Source organism: Pongo abelii, chromosome 15, assembly GCF_028885655.2.
Source record: "Pongo abelii isolate AG06213 chromosome 15, NHGRI_mPonAbe1-v2.0_pri, whole genome shotgun sequence".
Taxonomy (NCBI): domain Eukaryota; kingdom Metazoa; phylum Chordata; class Mammalia; order Primates; family Hominidae; genus Pongo; species Pongo abelii.
Window position 1 is genome coordinate 70,033,245 of NC_072000.2, and position 6,373 is coordinate 70,039,617.

The window sequence follows — 6,373 nt, forward strand, 5'->3', positions numbered from 1 at the left end:
AATTGCATGGTTTTGAGTGAACTTCCTAGTCTTGATTTCTAATTTGATTGTATTGTAGTCTGAGAGGTTGTTTGTTATGGTTTCAGTTCTTTTGCATTTGCTGAGAAGTGTTTTACTTCCAACTATGTCATCTATTTTAGAGTATATGCCATGTGGTGATGTGAAGAATGTATATTCTGTTGTTTTGGAGAGTTCTGTTGATGTCTATCAGGTCCATTTCATCCAGTGCTGAGTTCAGGTCCTGAATATCAATGTTAATTTTCTGTCTCAATAATATGTCTAATATTGTCAGTGTTGTGTTAAAGTCTCCCACTGTTATTGTGTGGGAGTCTAAGTCTCTTCGAAGGCCCCTAAGAGCTTGCTTTATGAATCTGGCTGCTCCTGTGTTAGGTGCATATATATTTAGGAGAGTTAGGTATTCTTGTTGAATTGAACCCTTTACCATTATGTAATGCCCTTCTTTGTCTTTTTTGATCTTTGTTGGTTTAAAATCTGCTTTGCCTGAAACTAGGATTGCAACCCCTGTCTTTTTCTGTTTTCCATTTGCTTGGTAGATTTGTCTCCATCCCTTTATTTTTAGCCTGTGTTGTCATTGCATGTGAGATGGGCCTCTAAAAGATAGCATACCAATGGGTCTTGGTTCTTTATCCAGCTTGCCACTTGTGCCTTTTAATTGGGGCATTTAGCCCATTTACATTCAAAGTTATTATTGATATGTGTGTACTTGATCCTGTCATAATGATGTTAGCTGGTTACTTTGCAGACTTGTTTATGTGGTTACTTTATAGTATCACTAGTCTGTGTACTTCAGTGTGTTGTAGCAGCTGGTAACGGTCTTTCCATATTCAGTGCTTCCTTCAGGAGCTCTTGTAAGGCAAGTCTTGTGGTAATAAATTCTCTCAGCATTTGCTTGTATAAGAATGCTAGTGATTTTTGTACATTAATTTGGTATCCTGAGACTTTACTGAAGTTGTTTAAAAACTTCACTGAAGTTGTTTAAAAACTTCACTGAAGTTGTTTAAAAACTTCACTGAAGTTGTTAAAGAATCTTATTTCTCCTTTGCTTATGAAGCTTTATTTGGCTGGATGTGAAATTCTGGCTTGGAATTCTTTTCTTTAAGAATGTTGAATATTGGCCTCCAATTTCTTCTGGTTTGTAGGTTTCTATTGAAAGGTCCACCATTAGTCTGATAGGCTTCCGTTTGTAGGTGACCTGATCTTTCTCTCTAGCTGCCTTTAACAATTTTTCTTTTATTTCAACCTTGGAGAATCTGATGATTATGTGTCTTGGGGATGATCTTTTTATGAAGTATCTTAGGGGGTTTTCTGCATTACCTGAATTTGAACGTTGGCCTCTCTAGCTAGGTTGGGAAAGTTCTCATGAATGATATCCTGAAATATGTTTTTCAAGTTGCTTACACTCTCCCTATTCCTTTAAGGGACAAAAATGAGTAATAGATTTGGTCTCTTTACGTAATTTCATGTTTCTTGGAGGTTTTGTTTGTTCCTTTTCATTCTTTTTTCTCTATTTTTGTCTGATTGTCTATTATCAGAAAGCCAGTCTTCAAGCTCTGAGATTCTTTTCTCCACTTGATCTATTCTGCTACTAATACTTGTGATTGCATTATGAAATTATTGTAGTGTGTTTTTCAGCTCTGTCAAATAATTACATTCTTTTCTATACTGGCTATTTTGTCTGTCAGCTACTGCATTGTTTTATCATGATTCTTAGCTTCCTTGGATTAGGTTTCAATGTACTCCTGTAGCTCAATGATCTTCATTTCTGTCCATATTCTGAATTCTATTTCTGTTATTTCAGTCCTCTCAGCCTGGTTCAGAACCCTTACTAGAGAGGTGATATGGTTGTTTAGAGGAAAGAAGACACTCTGGCTTTTTTAGTTGTCATGGTTCTTGTGTTGATTCTTTCTCATCTTTGTGGGCTTATGTTCCTTCTATCTTTGAGGTTGCCGACCTTTGGATTTTTTTTTTCTTTTATCCTATTTGATGACTTTGAGGGTTTGATTTTGGTGTAAGGTGGATTCAGCCAACTGGCTTTGTTTCTGGAAGACTTTAGGTGGCCAACACTCAGATCCTAACTTTGAGACTGCACACTCTAACTCTGGGGGACTTGTATTGGGCCCCAAATTTGTTCTCTGGCTCCTTGAGGTTAGGAATCTACTTTGCTGGTTGGGGGTGGGGAGTGAGGTGCTCCGACACTGCTGGTCACTACTCTCCGATGGGTGTTGTCAGCCAAAGCATTTCTTAGTGCAGTGACAGTGGGATCCTTCCTCATTCATACATACCAGCAGCGTCAGTAGTGGCAGCTGCGGCAGGGTGCTCACAGGTGCTGGGGTGCCTGCCTCCCTGCAGGCGTTCACCACAGTGGCGGAGGCAATGCAGCTGTTGAGGACCCTGCTGGCAAATGTGTGAGCAGTCACATTGGTGGTGGTTTCGGCTTGGGGTGGGATGCTGGTGGGCACAGGTCTGTGTGACTTCTCTGTGCTCTGTAAGCAGGAGTGGTCTAAAATCTGTGTCATTTCAGTTTACAAAAGCAGAGTTTACTAAATTGTCATGGGTTAAAGAAGTGTCTAAGAAGAGAGGGAAATGGCTTTCTTATAGATTCAGAAAACAGAACATTAAAACAAAAACAATATTCCAGCTAACCCCAATAAAATTTCCCTTATCAGTATATTCAGTCCTATAATTAATTCTTGTTCCTCTGGATCTTGGGTTAGCAATCTCATGAAGCTGTCTGCTTTTCAACTAAAAAGAGTTCTAGAAATCATGCCTTAGCCCACAGGTGCAGTCTGAGTGTTGTCTAAGTTATGTTACATCAGAAGACTGTACCCAAGAGTCTATTCTTTGAAATGTCAATAGTTTGAAGTACCTAGTATAGTCCTTTTCCGGGAAGCTTTATTTAAGACATAAACTCTCGCCTTCACTTTATAGCATCACCTCAGGGATGTATTAGAGTAAAACAAAAACCATTTGTAGGTAACAAAGACATATGGCTGTGGTTAATTTCTTTCTTTTTTCCTTTTTTTTTTAGGGCTGTTTTGCTTTTAATGAAGGCAGATACAAAATGCATCAATGCAAAAGAATGTTTTATATACTCATTAACATAGTAAGTAATGTAAATTACATTTTGATAATGTAAAATACAGTATGTTTGTTAGGCCTCAAAAAAGAAACCACAGAGTTAGCTGCAACTTAAGGTAACTAGAAAGGCTCCTTAGGTTGTTTTTACCCACCACTTTTATTATAATAGTTCTAAATGATATCTGGGGAGGTGATTAAAAAATAATACAAAGCTCTTTTCAGCTGTGGTTCAAAGAACTCTAGTGAAGCTGTATGGCAATGACATTGTGGGACCATGAAATTTCCCCAGAAGTATTTCTAATAATATAGGCAGTTAAGAAGCTTAATAGTTTCAAAGTCTGGAGAGCAGCAAAAATATCTTAGAGAATTTAAAAACATTATAAACCCCTCTTCTCTCCTACAGAGACATTTTAAAGCACGGACATAACTTTAAGGATATTGAAAAAACATCATTAGTTTTCATAAAGCTTCAATGAATACCCCAAGGCACAAGTGTTGAAAATGGTCTGTTCACAAAAATGTCACAGCGTTGTACTGTTGGAGGTACAGATATACTGTGCTTGCGGTGAGAGGACAGCTTTATCCCTAGTTAAAAGCACCAGATGTGTCAAGCTCAGCTTCCATTTACACAGGATGCACCCAAAATCCCTACGATAGTGAATGGTTCAAGTACTAGACCACATTTCCAACGTCTTGCTTATTTGCTTAGTACTGAGGTTCTTTTAAACCCTGTATGTCTGTAGAATATTTTGAAAGGCCAGAACTACCCTGAAAATAGTCTTGAAATAATACAGAGCCCTTCTAAAAGAGCTCACTGGATACTTTAATAACATTTACAGAAAGAAATAAAGACAATAGCCGAGTTTCTTTCAAATGAAGATGAAAAATAATGTAGAACTAGCATGTAGGCTAAAATGTTTGGTAGTTAGTGTCAAAAATTGCCAAGATTGTTAATGTATATTTTTGGTAATCACTATTGGCCAGGTTAATTTTTTTTGTAAAATACACAATATGTTAACAGAACAGAAAAATCATTATTTTGACCACTAACAGAAGAAAACCCACAGCAAGAGAAGCATCTATAGGGCAATTAAAAGTTAAGGAAGTTTACTAGCTTTAGAATACATCAATACACTTCGATTATAGAAATATTTCATTTTTAAGACTAGAGTGCTTTAATGTACTTTTAGTAACGACCCAATCTAAGGAGACTTGGAGGCTTGTGAAAAAGACGGGTCCACCAAGATGCTGCATTTCTAGTGTAGGGTGGATTAATACTTCTGTAAGAAGGAAGGAACTGAGTCACCTCAGCATTGCTAAACAGCGTTTTTCTTTTAAACAGTAACTCAATCTCATGACTCACCTCACTTCACTAGTATAAAATTATGCAGGAGAAGAACTAAGCTCACTGGTCAGACCCAGAAACAATGATTTGGCAACCTGTAGTCACTCAGCTCATGATGTGTGACGATCAGCAGAAAGCTGCTCAACTCTTGCTGTCCATTCCTTCACATCTGCAGAGGAGTTTGATGTAACCACTTCTCTTAAACAACTTAAGCCGCATATAGGCAAAAAGGTCACAAACTGCAGGAGGCCAAAAAGGTCTAGGAGGAAGTTATGTTCCTCCTGTAGAGGTGAATTAAGTAATACTTCCTGGGACTTCTTTCCAAGCAGCCACTTGTCTTCGGCAGAGGATAACTGGCTGAGGTTGCCCATCTTCTGTCCTGGCAGGACCCAGTCAGCTATGTTAAAGGGACACCAGGAAGTGGTCATGGGGCTTTTAAGCTTTGGTTTGCCAGTTCTGTCTTCCTTGGGACTTCCTTCTTTGTATGGCGGCCAGATGAGCCACTCTGACAAAGAGCTATTCTTTATGACTTGGAAGGAATCAGAAATTCTAGAAAGAACCATTACCTTTAGTGCCTTTGTTCTGTTACTTCTTTTCTAGAAGGACAGAGCCACATGTTCAGGGAATCTTTATGCTTCTCAGGCTCAGGTTTGGGTTCCTCAGGCATCCCATTTTTATCCTTTCCTTCTTTCTTCAGAAGCCACTTGCACAGAGCTTCCTTCTCACAATTCTCATCACTCACACACTTTGCAAAGCTTGTGCAGGGCTCATTGGCTTTGCACATCTCTACTTTACATGGGTCCTGATGCTTCTGGACAAGCCAATCCCCAGTAACCACGCTGGGGGTAGACAATGGTGTCTTGGCCCCCAAGTGGTCATTCACGCAGTTCAGATTGCCCAGGTTTTCAATCTCCACCCCCTTGGGCTTGTTGCCCTGACAGTTGGTGCGGGAATTGGTCTTGACAAGCCAATCATTCACATTGTAGGACTGGCACAAGTGCTTAAACTTCTCACTGGTTTCACGACTGCCATTCTCAGGCTTCTCTAGCTTCTGGGGTTCCTAGGGAGTCACCAGCCAATCTGATAGGTCTGTCTCATCTTGATCAGGAAACTCTTGATCTGCAGTTTCAATGGGGAAAGAACTGGTAGTGGAATGGCTGTTATACTTTTGATAACTTGATTTTTCAGGAACTTCCTGTCGCTGACTCTTGAGGAGCCAGTTTTCTAAGCCCTTTAGGTTTTCCCAGACATTACTGAAGAAATCGCAGGCTCTGGCAGAATTCTGACTATTCTCCAAGGTCTGCTTTTGGGTGAGCCAGTCCAGACAATCACTGGCAGGTTTGCTTCCAAGGAGCCATTTGCTGAGAGGAACAGTTGTGATGCTAGATTCTGCTCTTGCATTGGGATATAGCCTCTTTTCTCCAGGAAAGGCCCAATATTTGATAAACTAGCATAAGCCATCAAGTGCTCCGGAATTTGAATGGTTTTGAGAGACACAAATGTGGTGATGGTCTGATGCAGAGCAGTTGTGTCTGCTTCAAAGAGTAGGACAGTTGAATATTCAGGCTTAAAGGTCAAACTGCCCAGTCTCTCCAGGCACACAGAGACTTGATTGGCTAGATCTTTATTTTGGGTACACTCTAATCAATTATTCTTAATTATAGTCACCCTACTCTGCTATCAAATGCCAGAACTTATTCCTTTTATCTAACTGTATTTTTGTACCCATTAACCAACCTCTTTTTATGTCCCCTTCCCACTCTTCTTGGCCTCTGGTACCCATCATTCTACTGTCTACTGCCATGAGATCCACTTTTTAAGCTCTCATATAAGAGTGAGAACATGGAATATTTGTCTTTCTGTGCCTGAGTTTTTTGCTTAACATAATGTCTTCCAGTTCCATCCATGTTGCTTCAAATGACAGAATTT

At 39.5% G+C, this 6,373-nt stretch overlaps 1 pseudogene; it reads right to left on the minus strand.

Annotated features, from left to right (window-relative positions):
- Window positions 1-4,607: 4,607 nt before the first annotated feature.
- Window positions 4,608-5,920, minus strand: LOC100449445 (nuclear receptor coactivator 4-like; annotated as a pseudogene).
- Window positions 5,921-6,373: the final 453 nt, after the last annotated feature.